Genomic DNA, 16,048 nt, shown 5'->3' on the forward strand with positions numbered 1-16,048 from the left:
GATTTGCATGCATATTAAATTTGATTAATGTACTCTAAATTCATTAAAGGGTTTGCACTGTTCACATGTCTAGAGTTTATCTTTGTTTTTAAATGAAGAATATTACTGGCATGACTAAACAATGGCATACATTCTCCACTTCTCTCTCCCTCCTCCCAGTCTCTTTCTCATTCCCATTTCATTTGTGTTCAGATACAAACTCTGCTTCAAAACAGCTCTGAGGCTTTGGGACATCTGGCCCTGCTGGTGAAAAGGTTCAGCACATGAGAAATCCAAACACCCTTGAATGCTATACTCAGATACCCTCACCTTCACCTCATGACACCCACATCAAAATTCTAGGCTTTTCTATGGAATAATGACCCTAAAATTATTTCAGACTGTTGCATTTGTTCTTGAACTGAATATATTAAATATACTAAGCAACCAAACCCAGGGCAAACCATCATTTAATAGAGCTAGACAAAGTAAAATAATAATTTAAACCTAAAATATCCCACAACCATAGTGTAATCTGAAAAAACTCTCATAGTGTATTTTTCAACACCCTTAAAAGATGACTTTAGTGTGCAGGTTTTCTTTTTGTCTTTGCCAAGCTCTTTCTGTTTTCTGGAGGTGGGTTGTTATCCTCATAGTTACTATTTTTTATGGTAAATGGTTACATATGTATCCACATAGCAATTCAAAAATGCAAAAGAAGAGCTAGTGCTGCAGCACAGTTCTGTGTTTGAGGATTTTGGCTGCGTAAGTGGAGCTTGTATAATTTAGTATAAGTGTACACTTAAGTATAAGTGACAGATGAGATGACCATGTGTATATGTTTTCATGCTTTCTCACAAAACTGCCTAGGTGATACAGGAGCTGACCCTCTGAGACACCTACTATATGCTGCAGAGAATAGAAATGTTAGGTAAATTATACATTTCAAAGACCTTCAGATTGCAGATGGATTATGCCAGATATATGGGCACATTCAAACCTCATGTTTCACACATGATTGGCAGCAGCAAGAGCATGAGAGACTGTAATGATGCTCCATGTTGCCTGATGTGTCTCTTTGGAGACCTACAGTAATAGCTATGAATGCCTGCTTGACTTTTGGTCATCTAACCAGCAACAGATTCTCAGGTGTCATTTTACAAGACACTCTCAAAGCTTATGGTAATTAAAAAAACAAAACAAAAAACTCACTTGTCCAGCACAAAGTAAAGGTCAAACCCTCCATAGCATGAGGACCCAGCCTCCCAGCGTTCATAGCTTTGTCCAGCACAGTGGCTGAGCCTCAAGATAAGGATCACAAACAAGCCTATAAGCAGCCTTTCACCTCCACGCCAGTCCATGGACATTATTCCAGTCTGGTAATTGCAACCTTCCAAAAGTCAATGGCAATTCCCAGCAAAGCCTCAAACCAAAACATCCAACTTCGGTGGAGATGATTTCCTCTGCAGCCTCTGTAGTCTCTGATCCATCCAGGTTGGAGCAGGTCTGGTCTCAGTGCATGTCTGTGGCAGAGTCCCAGAGCTCCAGTCAGACTGGCCTGAATCACTCCCTCACAAAAGACACACGCTCAAATAGCTCTAATGCAGCTGTGCTGTTGCCACAGATGTGTTTCAGGCTTCTAGAAATGCTGGCCCTCAGCGTGCCCTTGAGGCATATGTTGAACGTGACTTGACTTGAGTTCATTTGAAAACTTTATTTTATTCTGTCTGGTGTTGTCTGGATCTCTGTGAAAATGGGAATTTATCTTGAATAGGAAGGGGGAGTGACATGGATACTTTTTGGAAAAACGTTGAGAACAGTTTTACACTGACTCTCTCTCTCTCTCTTTTTCTCTCTCTCTTCTGTCTCTTTTTTGCTCTCTCCTCTTTTCCCAAATGGGCTTTTTGTTGAGGGTATTGTTCTTATCTACTGCCACAGTGTGGTGACTTTTATAAATTCATTGGTGGCAAAGAATTGTTTATTCCTGTAATCATTGTTTGTTTTCTTGCAAGAAGAAAATTTATACAAATTATTTTAATTTAAATAATTATTGTTTATTATAAATATATATAAAAAAATGCAATAAACATAAATTAAGAATCCTGAATGAATTATTCTTATGAACCAGTTCTTTTCAATCAATCAAAAACATGTTACTTGCATAGCCCATGTTCCCTGAATAGTGAACGAGCCGCTGTGTAGCAATGACGATGGGAGCATTTTAGAATGTCTGAGAATGGGAATGATAAACCACACACGTCAAGCTAAGCACTGCTGCGTCTGGCCTAAAGAGTGGGAACCAAACTAAACTCAGATGACTGGTTCATGTACAAAGGGCCTGGGAACCAGGAGCCACATCCAAATCCAGGTTGTAAAACCTGATAAAAGTGTGCGGGGAGGACCACCCTGCCACAACACAAATATCTTCCAAAGGGACCTCTCTAAAAAGAGCCTGGGAGGATTCAACACTCCCAGTAGAGTGACCTCTAAAGCCTAGAGGTGAAGTGAGGCCCCGCACCTCGTAAGTTAGAGAGATAGCGTCTCTCACCCAATGAGAAATCCTGTGCTTGGAGGTGGCAAGCTCTCTACGGCCAGCACCAAAACATACTAGCCATTGGGACGATTTGTGCCACTGGACATAACAGTCCATATAAACCTTCAGGGCCTGAACAGGGTAAAATAGATGAAGCCTCTTCTCCTCCGAGGAAGCAAAGGGAGAAGGACAGATGGCATGAAGCATGACCACTTGGGAACAGAATGACAAGGACAAGACTTCGGGGTCATAACTTCAAGGATCAGGATCCGGTCAGGAGCTGACTCTAAAGGTTCAAAAGGCAGCGCCGATAATCGCTCCAGGATGATTGACAAGTCCCAGTATGTAACATTTAATAGGACAGGCAGGCCTCAAGCACACAACACCACGTATGAAGAAAGAAACGGCAATGGATGTAACATAAACCCTCAAAGTATGGATCCAGCAGCAAACTTTTCTTGCAGGAATTCCAGCACTGAACCTACTGGACAACTGACTGGATCCACTGCTCAAGCCGTACACCATGACTCAAAGACCTTGCACTTGGAAAAATACAGGAGGAGGAGAAGGAGACTGAGCATTATCGATGATGTCCTAAACACCAGCAGGAAGACCAGAAGCCATTAGCATTACCACTGATTGACCACACCCACAGCCTCCAAAGGTCAGGGCGAGTGTAGTGAAGGGCTACCTGATACTGTTAGGGCTAACTCGGATCACAGTGAACCAGGTGTGTTGGTCAGAACACCACAAAGGGAAGTATCAGTTTGAACAAGTTTATTGTCACAGATGTTCTATGGTCAATATCAGTGGGGAGAGTCAGCCTTACATGCATGTCGGTCAGTGTTTACTTAACAAGATGTTAACAAATAAGCTTGAGGACTGCAGTGGCCTGAGGGGGTTTAGGTGTTAGTCAATGAGGCCTCCTTTGCAGCATCCAGAGGAATGAATATCCTTAGATCAGTATGAACTCTGGGACAACTGCAAATGAGCATGCAAGGGTGTGTTTCATAATTAAAGTCCCTGTTTTGACTAGCGCGACAGCACTCTGAAGTTCTCTTTATCGCCTTTTGCACAGCTGCCCCCAAATTGCATACAATTTGTTCATGTAAAAGGCTTATCCTTAATCTGGAGTTATTGAAAAGCATTCCTCATCCTCCTCAGCATCCGGTATGACTTTTACATCTACGGATCATACATGACCATCATTAGTGGCCTAATGGTTAGAGAGCCGGACTTGTAACCCGAAGGTTGTGGGTTTGAGTCTCAGATCCGGCAGGAATTGTCGGTAGGGGGAGTGAATAACCAGCACTCTCTTTCACACACAATACCACGACTGAGGTGAGACCCTTGAGCAAGGCACCGGACCCCCAACTGCTCCCTGGGCGCTGCAGCAATATGGCTGCCCACTGCTCCAGATGTGTGTTCACAGTGTGTGTTCACTATTGTGTGTGTGTGCACTTGGATGGGATAAATGCAGAGCACAAATTCTGAGTATGGGTCACCATACTTGGCCACACTTCACTCACTTCATTTTATCCACACTCAGATGTACTTTAACCACTCTGCCAATTGGCCAGAACACCCTGGGAAACTGGGGGTCCATCAGCAGGACTACTGAACCTATTGTCCTATCGGCTGGGGTACCATGCCACACTTCTGTCTGCATTGGAGGGTTGGCAGATAGCACCTGATGACTCTTGCCCAGAAGTGATCTGCTAAGACTTGGCAGTGTCGCCATCTCTGCCTGCTTAGTCCCTCGCTCTTAGGGTACACCACTGGAGCAGCAGAGTGGTAAGACATTTATAGATAATGCCCCATCTCTTCTCCGAGCGCTGTCCTAGCTTGACTTGGAAGGGTCTGAAGCAATCGACACCAAGTTAACACAAAAAAAAAAAAAAACTTTCACCATAAAATCAAATAAGTGAGGTGTTCCGTGTTTCACAATCACCATAAGATATTCAGTGCTGTGGAAAAAAGAAAAGAAAAAAAAACTAGAGGTAGTTATCTTAATGTGACAGAATGGACAATACTCACCTGTATTTGCAGTACACGCTACAAATGCTACAGGTGTGAAAGCACAATGGGCGCATGCTGCTCCCACTCCACTTACGAACAGCTTTGGAGCCACCTCCCCCGGCCCCCCCCCACAAAAAAAAAAACTTTCACCATAAAATCAAATAAGTGAGGTGTTCCGTGTTTCACAATCACCATAAGATATTCAGTGCTGTGGAAAAAAGAAAAGAAAAAAAACTAGAGGTAGTTATCTTAATGTGACAGAATGGACAATACTCACCTGTATTTGCAGTACACGCTACAAATGCTACAGGTGTGAAAGCACAATGGGCGCATGCTGCTCCCACTCTACTTACGAACAGCTTTGGAACCACCTCCCCTGGACCCCCCCTAGGTATTTTTCATTCATTTCAATGAAACAATGTTGGGCCGGGGGACTAATGGCCAAAGTATACTTCAGTTTTTACACGCACGCGAGGGTACGCGTACACAGATTTTGTCACCAGAATAGTACTTAGAGAATAGTACGTAAAGAAAATAGTACTTCACGCACACCATCCGATTTTTGTAACCGTGCATACTTTGTAAGCATATATAGGTCACACATGAGCATTGATTTGGTTTTGCATTAATCAGTTGTACCACAAGGTGGAAACACTGGCCCTGGCCGAAACTAAAGAGACTAAGCCCCTGGACTAAGAAAAAAACTTTATTTATTTTAGTGCTGTCAAAATTAGTGAGTAATCGCAAGCGATTAATTTTTTCAGTTTAACATGTTTCAGTTAAGTAGAGAGTAAGTAACTCATTAGTAGAGACTTTATGACCTGAAGTTGGTAAGAAAAGGTAAAGAGTTGAGAGAAAATAGGATCGGCGTCATGTTCAGCAGCAGCAGCAGCTTTTAAAGCAGCTAAAATAACTTAATAACCCAGCTGCTGTGATGTCTGTTAATCCAAGAACAAAAGAAAAAGAGGAAAGATAAAATCAATAACTTTTGTAGCTTTAAACATTCATATAAATTTAGAATTTAGTGTTTGAAAACTTTATTCAATTTCTGTATATTTCCTATACTTGCAGAAGGGCACAGGTAGCTAAAATGACATTTATTAATGGGTTTACATGAAGATTGTTTTAAGTTCACTTAAATGAGAAGTTATTTTTTTAAAGTCTAGTTAGTTTTAGTTAGTTTTCTTGATAAACAGAATATAAAATGACTTGCATCATGTTTAGTGTCATGTCATTTCGAATATGCATGTATTTCTCGGATGTCTGATTTGTCTCGTGGTTGGTTGGATAAGTTACAAAAATCTCAGAATAAATTGATAAGGTTAGTTTCAGGGTTTAGTCGTTTTACACATGTGGAGGTTTCCCATTTTAAGTGTCTTGATTGGTTAGAAAGCAGACTAGAACATATTAAATAAAAAATGGTACATAAGATTATCAATAACAGAGCTCCTTCACATTTTAATGTATTTTTTCCTAGGGTAAATGAGCAACAGTGTTATAAAACTAGACAAAGTCTCATGGATATTACATTATGTCGTTTTAAAACTATGTATGGTCGCAGGTCTTTTAGATATTCTGGGGCACTTTTGTGGAATAAGTTACCTCTGGACATTAAAGGTATTTCGAATATGATTAGTTTTAGTTTAAAAGCTAAAAGTTGGTTCTTAAGTAGGTTGTTTTGTTGATGAATTTGTATTACGTACGTGGTTATTTGTGACTGTAAATTTGGAATTTTATTGTAATTTTTGTATTTATAAGTGCACCTGTTACTGGGAGTGAAGTTTGTGCTTTACATCAAGGACCACAATGGAAATAAGTTTTGTTTTAAACTTTATTGTGTTATCCTTGAGAATAGAGTGTATTCACTACTTTTTTGTCAAATAAACAAAGTCTAATAAATGTTAAAATTTATATAATTAAACTGTAATATTGAATGGCTATAGTCAATGGCTAACTATTAGTGGGGGAAAAAACTATTTCATAGAGACATTAGTATTGGTGTCAGCAGGGGTGGCAAGCCACTACTTTTTTTCAAAACTGAAAGCATAGGCTGCATAAACTCGAAATTGGAGGTTGTCAAATTCTGAGGGAAAAAAACGCTTAGGCTACTATTTTTCTCAGAATTGCGACTTTATATCACGCAAATCTGACTTTATAACTCGCAAATGCGAGATTATATCTCGTAATTCTGAGGGGAAAAAAAAGTCAGAATTGCGAGTTTATATCACGCAAAAAAAGAAGAAGATGTGATGTGAACAGACTGGTTGTCTAAAATGCGACCACTTATATGCGAGCATTTAAGCACCCAAGTTTGCCTAAAATTTAAATTTGTTGCTTACATTTACAAAATGTGCATACAGTAACAGAAATAAGTCTTTTTAATGAAAGTAAAGGTCCGTGTTTAATAAAAATGTCAATGCAATGAAAATATTTAATTACATTTTTGTTCAGTTTAGTTTTACATAGGCTATTATATCCACATATTTTATAATGTCACACACAATAATCTCAAGATTTGCGTTTTACATGATTCTTTGATTTCTTTGTAGTGGGGGTTTGTGAAGTGTACCAAAAACAAACATTTTCAAGTGTGTCCTCCAAATCGAGCCACAACCTAACCACTTTATATGTTAAGAAATTAATTAACTCAGCAACTCTGCATCAGACGGCTAACTAGGCTATACAGTCCTACTTCCAGGCAAACATAGGCTACTACTCCCCTTCGCTTCCTGATGTTCTTTGTGATGAGTTGGGAGTGAGAACGTGTTGAATAATAAGTGTATCCTTATTAAGAGGAAATCTGTGTTTTTTCAGGACTGGATCGATGGACAAAGGTGTCTGGTCAATTGTACACATTATGGATGGGGATGGAAATGTTCTTGGTTATGATGATTTTTGTGAAAAATACAATATTATTTGTACTCCGGAATTATATGTAGGCTATCTTTGTTGAAAGCTGTTCCTGCTGGTTTGGTTCAGCTGATTAAAAGAGCATTGTGTTATTCACCTGTGATACCAAGATTAGGTGATCTAATCATCTCTGGTATTAATTTTACAGAGCAGAGCTGTAATAATAAGGGTTTAAGAACATTAGTAGATATACAGATTTTCCCTTCTAAAGAAGAGACCCCTTGTTTATGATTTTCCTGAAGATAAAGTGGTTTAGCACAAGATTTCTCTCTTTTCCACTTCCAGTTCAGTTTAAAATGATTAACGATATTTATCCCCGTAATGAGTTCCTCAGACACAGGTGTAATTTGAATTGTAATGGATGCACCTTTTGTGAAGCAGACATAGAGTCATTGGAACATTTGTTTCATTTATGCAAATTCTCTAAAAAATTATGGGATGACCTGTATGCTTGGTTAAGTTTGAAGTATGTAATACCTGACTTTGATTTCAGAACTGCTAAATATTTGTCCTTTTTTTCAGAATTGTGATGTTGAATTTTTGGTTAATAATACTGTGATTTTGGCCAATTACTTCATTCATAAATGCAGATTCTTTAATAACCCCCCTATTACTTTTCCAGAAAGATTTAATGGTCTTCTTCAAATCTAAAAAAAAAGCTCATCATAAAAAAGCCCTTAAACTATGTAAACTTTTGAAGGTATTTTTTGATGATTAAGCCCCTTGTATTGTAGGTCCCCCCCTCCCTGCATTTATTTGTTATTCTTTCTTACTTTTCCCGTTATGTTTATTTTGTTTATCTATGTATTTTTTGTTATGCTGCTATTTGGACTTCTTTGAATTGTATTAAGATTTTTCTTACTGTTGTTTATTTGGTATTTATGCCGTTTTTCTTTTTCTGTTATTTGGTATAAATAACACCATAACATCAAAAAAGTGGGGTGTTCCGTGTTTCACAATAATCATATGACATTCAGCTCTGTGAAAATACATCAATAAATATAATACACCATTAGGCTACTAGGAGTTTCTGCCCAAACTGTTATAATATGCATATGTGTGTGGGACAGTATATAGGAGGGGGACACGGTCGCATCACAGCAGAGTTTGCTGCCCATCATAAATCAAAGCACGTTACAGACAGTGGTCGGATGAGAACACCTGAGAAACCCCCCCCCCCAAAAAACCCACCTTGTCCGATTGGACGATAGGCTACTCGTCTGTATTTGCAGTAGCGACACAAGCCGCGGTTCAGTGTCAAAGCACAACAAGCGCGTGCTGCTCCCGCTGTGATACGAACAGCTTCTGCGCTGATCTCTGATAGCACCTGGGCAGAAGAAGAGCAAAGGCAAAGAAGAACCCAAAGAAGGCATAGAACCCAAAGTGACAGTTGCGCATTGCAGTCGGAGAAGCCATTGCAGCACAGAACACAACAACCTGCTCATCAGTAGTTCACGTGTCAGAAGCAACAGGTGAGCGATCCCTCTTTTTGATTGATGTAATTTTTTGTATACATATATATATGTCGTAAGACTCTTCTGTGGTGTTTGTTTTTATTGTATTCTCATAAAAAATAAGAAAAATACATTCATATTCTTTAGATGATGAGCTGATTAAGTTTAGTGTTTGTACTTCGAATAATTCTCAACATGCACAACAGTGAAAAATATTGTTTCATGATTTTATGTTATTATTAAATCCTGTAAACCACTGAAAAGCATTGCATTATTTCAATATTAAATTAATATAAACATTTCCAGGGTTCTCAGAAGCGGAATTCGTCAGTTGGCTAAACTTCTATAATGGTGAATAAGAAAAATACATTCATATTCTTTAGATGATGAGCTGATTAAGTTTAGTGTTTGTACTTCGAATAATTCTCAACATGCACAACAGTGAAAAATATTGTTTCATGATTTTGTTATGCAGTTATTAAATCCTGTAAACCACTGAAAAGCATTGCATTAATTAATATAAACCTGCTATTTTCATTATTTTACAACTCAAGTTTACACTACGCAAGCTCATAAATAAATCAAAGTCTTATTACTGCTAGAATTACTTCACTAATGAATAATTGAACACAACAAGCTTATTTTTAGAACAAGAAAGTCCTTTTTGGTGTCGTTGAGATATTTTCAGCAAACAGATATCTTATTATCAATGAATTTTTGGGCTTTCCTTTCAATATTTCTGTGCAGCTTGTGTTTCATGTTTGATTAAACCAATGTGAATATTTTACCAGAATGGATTGTCATTTCTCTTTTCAAGATCCAGAATGAACAAAATGACCCTGAATCACAATGCTGTCAACTTCAGTTTGGCCAACTGCACGCTCTTGCCGTATTACATCCACTCGGTAGGGATGGCAGTCAGCTACATCCTCTCCTACCTGCTAGTGCTGCTGCTTTGTGTGGTGGGGAACGGACTTGTCTGCCTGGTGGTCATCAGGAACCACAACATGCGTTCGGTCACTAATCTCTTCATCCTGAACCTGGCCATTAGTGATCTGCTGGTGGGCATCTTCTGTGTGCCCACCACACTGATTGACAGCCTTATCTCAGGTCAGTGGGCCATCATCTTCATCATCATTACCATAATTATCAATATCATCTTCTTGGACCCACATTTCCAGGGTTCTCAGAAGCGGAATTCGTCAGTTGGCTAAACTTCTATAATGGTGAACGGAAACTATAAATAATATATTTTTTTGTGTTCCCATTTTATCCAATGGCAACAGATAAAATCCACTTTATTGTTTCTATGACTTTTCAAAAGAGGGGGAAAAAAATCAAATATGAAAAATATTTGATGGAACCGCTCCATTACATTCAGATTTCTTTCCTTGGTTTCTCCACAGGTTGGCCTTTTAGTCAGATCACCTGCACTATGAGCAACCTGATCCAGGGCATGTCAGTGTCTGCTTCTGTCTTCACCCTGGTTGCCATAGCAGTGGACAGGTAATGATTGGTTATTATAATAATTGAATATTTCCATATATTTAAACATTTGATCGATCAAATATGAAAAATATTTGATGGAACCGCTCCATTACATTCAGATTTCTTTCCTTGGTTTCTCCACAGGTTGGCCTTTTAGTCAGATCACCTGCACTGAGCAACCTGATCCAGGGCATGTCAGTGTCTGCTTCTGTCTTCACCCTGGTTGCCATAGCAGTGGACAGGTAATGATTGGTTATTATAATAATTGAATATTTCCATATATTTAAACATTTGATCGCATCAAAGCAGTCAGAGCTGTGAATTTACTTTTCAAGCTCAAAGCTCAAGGGCCCCATGTACTATCACTCATTTTGACAGCTACATGTGTTTTGAATATTACATTTTTCTTTAGCGTGAACACTGAAAAAGTATGAGTTTGACAATAGACATACGAGGCTGAGTGCCTGCATTTTAAATCTATCACTTGATGTGAACATATAATGAAAAGCAAATAATGATTTTTATATTCATTGAATTTAGAGACAAGGTTAGAAACAACAACAACAAAAAAGTAAGAGCATCATACACCTGTTTTTCTGAGGCAGCACACTAGATGCCTCAGACAAGAAAATTAAATGTACACATTCCTTGCAAATGTGTAAGACACAATAATCTAGAACAGTGGTTTTCAACCTTTTTGACTTCATTGCCCTTCCATTGTCCACAAAAATATTAAAATGTACATATCTTTTCCATTTGTTCATGAATTACTGAATAAAGGTGAAGAATAACAATAATTTACACCCGGGGGAGTACATAAGTTTTCCAGGTCTAGAGATCACACATTTAAAATTAGGCCAAGACTGTGGAAACCCTGGTTCTTCAAAGAAAGAAAAATACAATGTATGAGGGGGTTGGTTAAAGTAAGAAATAACCCGTTAGTTGTTTTAGCTGATTTTAATGCTTTTATATTCATTTAAATCATTTTAAGTCATTTTGAGGCCAGACACGGATTCAAATTCAATCTAATATTTTTTTTATAACAAATAAACCAAACAAAATACTATTGAACTTGACAGGCAGTGATCACATAATTACACTGCATGGAAAAAGATGTTCAGTATGGAAAAAATTCATGCAATTTTTTGAACAACATGAGGGTTGGTAGTTTGTTTTCAGTTAAATATTTTTTAAAAAGTTTTATTTTTATTTTTTAGATCTAATGTAAAGCTGTTCTTCAGTCAAATTTAAACAGCATTTTAAATCAGTGTTATTTTAGTATTATTTATATGCCATTATTGCTTTTATTAGTAGTTTAAATTAGCTTTTTTTTGTATGTTTTCATTTTAATTTTTAGCAATTTAGTTATGTGCATATTTTTTTTTAAATATGACTATTTAGGTTTCATTTGTTTTTATTTGGATTTTTTTGTGTGTGTGTGTCAGGGAACACAAACTCAGTTCGGTGGAACAACAGTGAATGATTTATTGATGATATCTGTGCACAAGGTAAGTAATAGCAATGACAACAAAGCAAGGGAGAGCAGTAATGTCCTTTAAGGATGTAAGTACACTGGCCAGGACACTCCTGGAAAAGAGATTTTCTTTTTCCTGGTTAAATAACGTTAATAATAAAAGTAGCGCACACACCAATGGTCTTGAGTCACTGTGGTAATCAATGGTGGTAATATTATCTTACAGGTAGGTGACGAACACAATGGGGACTGGAGAAGGAGACCGGAGCTTCAGAGACCAGGAGAACAGAACACAAGGTAGGTATCCAGGTAAGTCAGCTGTAGGCGTAAGTAGTCCTAGTCGTAGACCAGACAGCGACTGAGGGAACAGGGCAAACTTAAATAGTGCTGGAGAGGAGTGCGGTCATTGATGACAGTGGCGGTGATTAGAACTCAGGGGAATGTATTCGTTGTGAGGGAGTGCTGGTTCAAGTTTTATTTTAAGTTCATGTTTATTTATTTCTTGAAATTTAAGTGCTTCAATTGAAATGTATTTCAGTTAGTTGCCAAGACAACATTATAATTTTCGTTGAATGTATTTTTGTGTGTATTTGTATTTATTTCAGCTTATTTTTAAATTAGCAAAATATTTTTAATGATTTTATTCTTATTTAACAATAATAACCCTGGTTTGAATTAAGTATTTAAATATTAAGTTTGTCTCTTGACAGGTTTATGGGGATTGTTTACCCTTTCCATCACCGCCTGAGGCCTGCCACTGCATTCTTCGCCATCATCTTCATTTGGCTTCTTTCCTTCTGCTGCAACCCTGACAGTCATTCATCTGGATGACATGTACATGGTCCAGGACAACCAGATGTATCCACTATTCGTGTGTTTTGAGGACTGGGCCAGAGCAGACATGCGGCGAGTCTATACCTTGGTCATCTTCGTCCAGGTGTACCTGGCCCCACTCTGACTCATATGCATCATGTACGGCTGCATCACTGCCAAACTCTCCAACAACCTACGTGAGAATCGAGTCCGATCCAGGAGGAGAATGAAAGTCATCAAGATGCTCATCATGGTTGCCATTCTCTTCATGGTCTCCTGGCTTCCGCTTTGGACTTTGATGCTCCTCACGGACTATCAGGATCTTGACCGCCAACAGATTGACTTCTTGAGCAGCTATCTTTTTCCCGTAGCTCATTGGCTGGCCTTCTTCAACAGTGGTGTTAATCCGATCATCTATGGCTTCTTCAACGAGAACTTTCGGAGGGGCTTCCAGGCCACTGTGGCATGTGGCTCCTGCAGATCTTTTGTGTCGGAAATGCGTCACACACATTTTGCTCTCCTGCCCCCTAACAGAGTATCTGACGGGAACCATGATGTGACTAGCATGAGGAAAGAACGTTGCTTCGCTGTAATGCCTCAAGGGAGGGGTCATGGTATTCAGGGAATTCTCCTTGAGGACACAAATGGAATTACAGCTTCCCACAGAGTTCTTGGAGCCTGGATGGAGTGAATGATGCAATCAAGGAGTTTATATACCAGGAGAAAGCTATAGCATTCCCAATTAGTTTGAAATGATATTTAGGTTTCATTTGTTTTTATTTGGATTTTTTTGTGTGTGTGTGTCAGGGAACACAAACTCAGTTCGGTGGAACAACAGTGAATGATTTATTGATGATATCTGTGCACAAGGTAAGTAATAGCAATGACAACAAAGCAAGGGAGAGCAGTAATGTCCTTTAAGGATGTAAGTACACTGGCCAGGACACTCCTGGAAAAGAGATTTTCTTTTTCCTGGTTAAATAAGGTTAATAATAATAATAAAAGTAGCGCACACACCAATGGTCTTGAGTCACTGTGGTAATCAATGGTGGTAATATTATCTTACAGGTAGGTGACGAACACAATGGGGACTGGAGAAGGAGACCGGAGCTTCAGAGACAAGGAGAACAGAACACAAGGTAGGTATCCAGGTAAGTCAGCTGTAGGCGTAAGTAGTCCTAGTCGTAGACCAGACAGCGACTGAGTGAACAGGGCAAACTTAAATAGTGCTGGAGAGGAGTGCGGTCATTGATGACAGTGGCGGTGATTAGAACTCAGGGGAATGTATTCGTTGTGAGGGAGTGCTGGTTCAAGTTTTATTTTAAGTTCATGTTTATTTATTTCTTGAAATTTAAGTGCTTCAATTGAAATGTATTTCAGTTAGTTGCCAAGACAACATTATAATTTTCGTTGAATGTATTTTTGTGTGTATTTGTATTTATTTCAGCTTATTTTTAAATTAGCAAAATATTTTTAATGATTTTATTCTTATTTAACAATAATAACCCTGGTTTGAATTAAGTATTTAAATATTAAGTTTGTCTCTTGACAGGTTTATGGGGATTGTTTACCCTTTCCATCACCGCCTGAGGCCTGCCACTGCATTCTTCGCCATCATCTTCATTTGGCTTCTTTCCTTCTGCTGCAACCCTGACAGTCATTCATCTGGATGACATGTACATGGTCCAGGACAACCAGATGTATCCACTATTCGTGTGTTTTGAGGACTGGGCCAGAGCAGACATGCGGCGAGTCTATACCTTGGTCATCTTCGTCCAGGTGTACCTGGCCCCACTCTGACTCATATGCATCATGTACGGCTGCATCACTGCCAAACTCTCCAACAACCTACGTGAGAATCGAGTCCGATCCAGGAGGAGAATGAAAGTCATCAAGATGCTCATCATGGTTGCCATTCTCTTCATGGTCTCCTGGCTTCCGCTTTGGACTTTGATGCTCCTCACGGACTATCAGGATCTTGACCGCCAACAGATTGACTTCTTGAGCAGCTATCTTTTTCCCGTAGCTCATTGGCTGGCCTTCTTCAACAGTGGTGTTAATCCGATCATCTATGGCTTCTTCAACGAGAACTTTCGGAGGGGCTTCCAGGCCACTGTGGCATGTGGCTCCTGCAGATCTTTTGTGTCGGAAATGCGTCACACACATTTTGCTCTCCTGCCCCCTAACAGAGTATCTGACGGGAACCATGATGTGACTAGCATGAGGAAAGAACGTTGCTTCGCTGTAATGCCTCAAGGGAGGGGTCATGGTATTCAGGGAATTCTCCTTGAGGACACAAATGGAATTACAGCTTCCCACAGAGTTCTTGGAGCCTGGATGGAGTGAATGATGCAATCAAGGAGTTTATATACCAGGAGAAAGCTATAGCATTCCCAATTAGTTTGAAATGATGTCACACCAGTTAATTTTTCGATTTCGCTTAAAGTCTTTCAGGGCCTTTAACCAAATTCAGCGTATATCCAAGAGAAGACGGTCTCATTTAGTGGTTTAGTTGAGATTTTACCACCGGATACTGGTTTTCCTTATTGAAAATTAGCTTGAAGGGTCCATGCTGGTGCAAAAAAACAACTATGTTTTGACAGACACAGAGAACAGGATGTATCACACACAAAAAAATCTGTGCTCATGTATTAAATTGTACCTATTAAAAAGAATGTTGTAAATACAATACTTTGTTTGAGGAACATCAGGCCACAGGTGCCTATTTGTAGCAAATATTTACTGTAATATTTACCTTACTGTAAATAAAAAATACATTTATTTTCTAAAGATTTATTTATTTATGATTTTACATATGTGAATCTTAATTCACTCTCAATAACGTACTGTTGTGTGCTTCTATTTTGTCAGTAAAGATCTACACAGATGGAAACATTTCTGCAGTGTTTCCGATCCACTATGTTTTCTGGCTAGTAAATGTATAAAGTGTGTAGACACCAATGGAAAAAGAAGGGTAGCAAACTTTCGTGTACATGATTATGTGTGAATATGTGGGAGGTATATTGTGCCCATTACTTTAGATAGAAGTGACATGTGTTGAAGGCAAATGCACAGAAAAAATAATGTTTTTGCATGTGTTATAATGTTATGTGGTGATGCCATGCTGTTATTCTTATATGAAAATAATTCTTATCAGTGTCAGTTCTGTTCTTGCCTTTTATTATTCACTTCAGAAAGTGTTATTTATGGTACCCTAGAGAGCTCAAGGGCTGCAAATGATAAAACACATGCAAATAGAAAAAACCCCAACAAATTAAGAAAACATCTTCATCAGTTATGTTTTGACAGACACAGAGAACAGGATGTATCACACACAAAAAAATCTGTGCTCATGTATTAAATTGTACCTATTAAAAA

The 16,048-nt window shown here is 38.7% G+C and overlaps 2 pseudogenes; both read left to right on the forward strand.

Annotated features, from left to right (window-relative positions):
• The first annotated feature begins 9,719 nt into the window (after window positions 1-9,719).
• Window positions 9,720-13,361, forward strand: LOC107558104 (neuropeptide FF receptor 1-like; annotated as a pseudogene).
• Window positions 13,362-13,754: 393 nt separating this feature from the next.
• LOC107558084 (neuropeptide FF receptor 1 pseudogene) lies at window positions 13,755-15,016 on the forward strand (annotated as a pseudogene).
• The last annotated feature ends 1,032 nt before the right edge of the window (window positions 15,017-16,048 follow it).

Source organism: Sinocyclocheilus grahami, unplaced genomic scaffold (genome assembly GCF_001515645.1).
Source record: "Sinocyclocheilus grahami isolate Dianchi unplaced genomic scaffold, SAMN03320097.WGS_v1.1 scaffold632.1, whole genome shotgun sequence".
In the NCBI taxonomy this organism is placed as follows: Eukaryota; Metazoa; Chordata; class Actinopteri; order Cypriniformes; family Cyprinidae; genus Sinocyclocheilus; species Sinocyclocheilus grahami.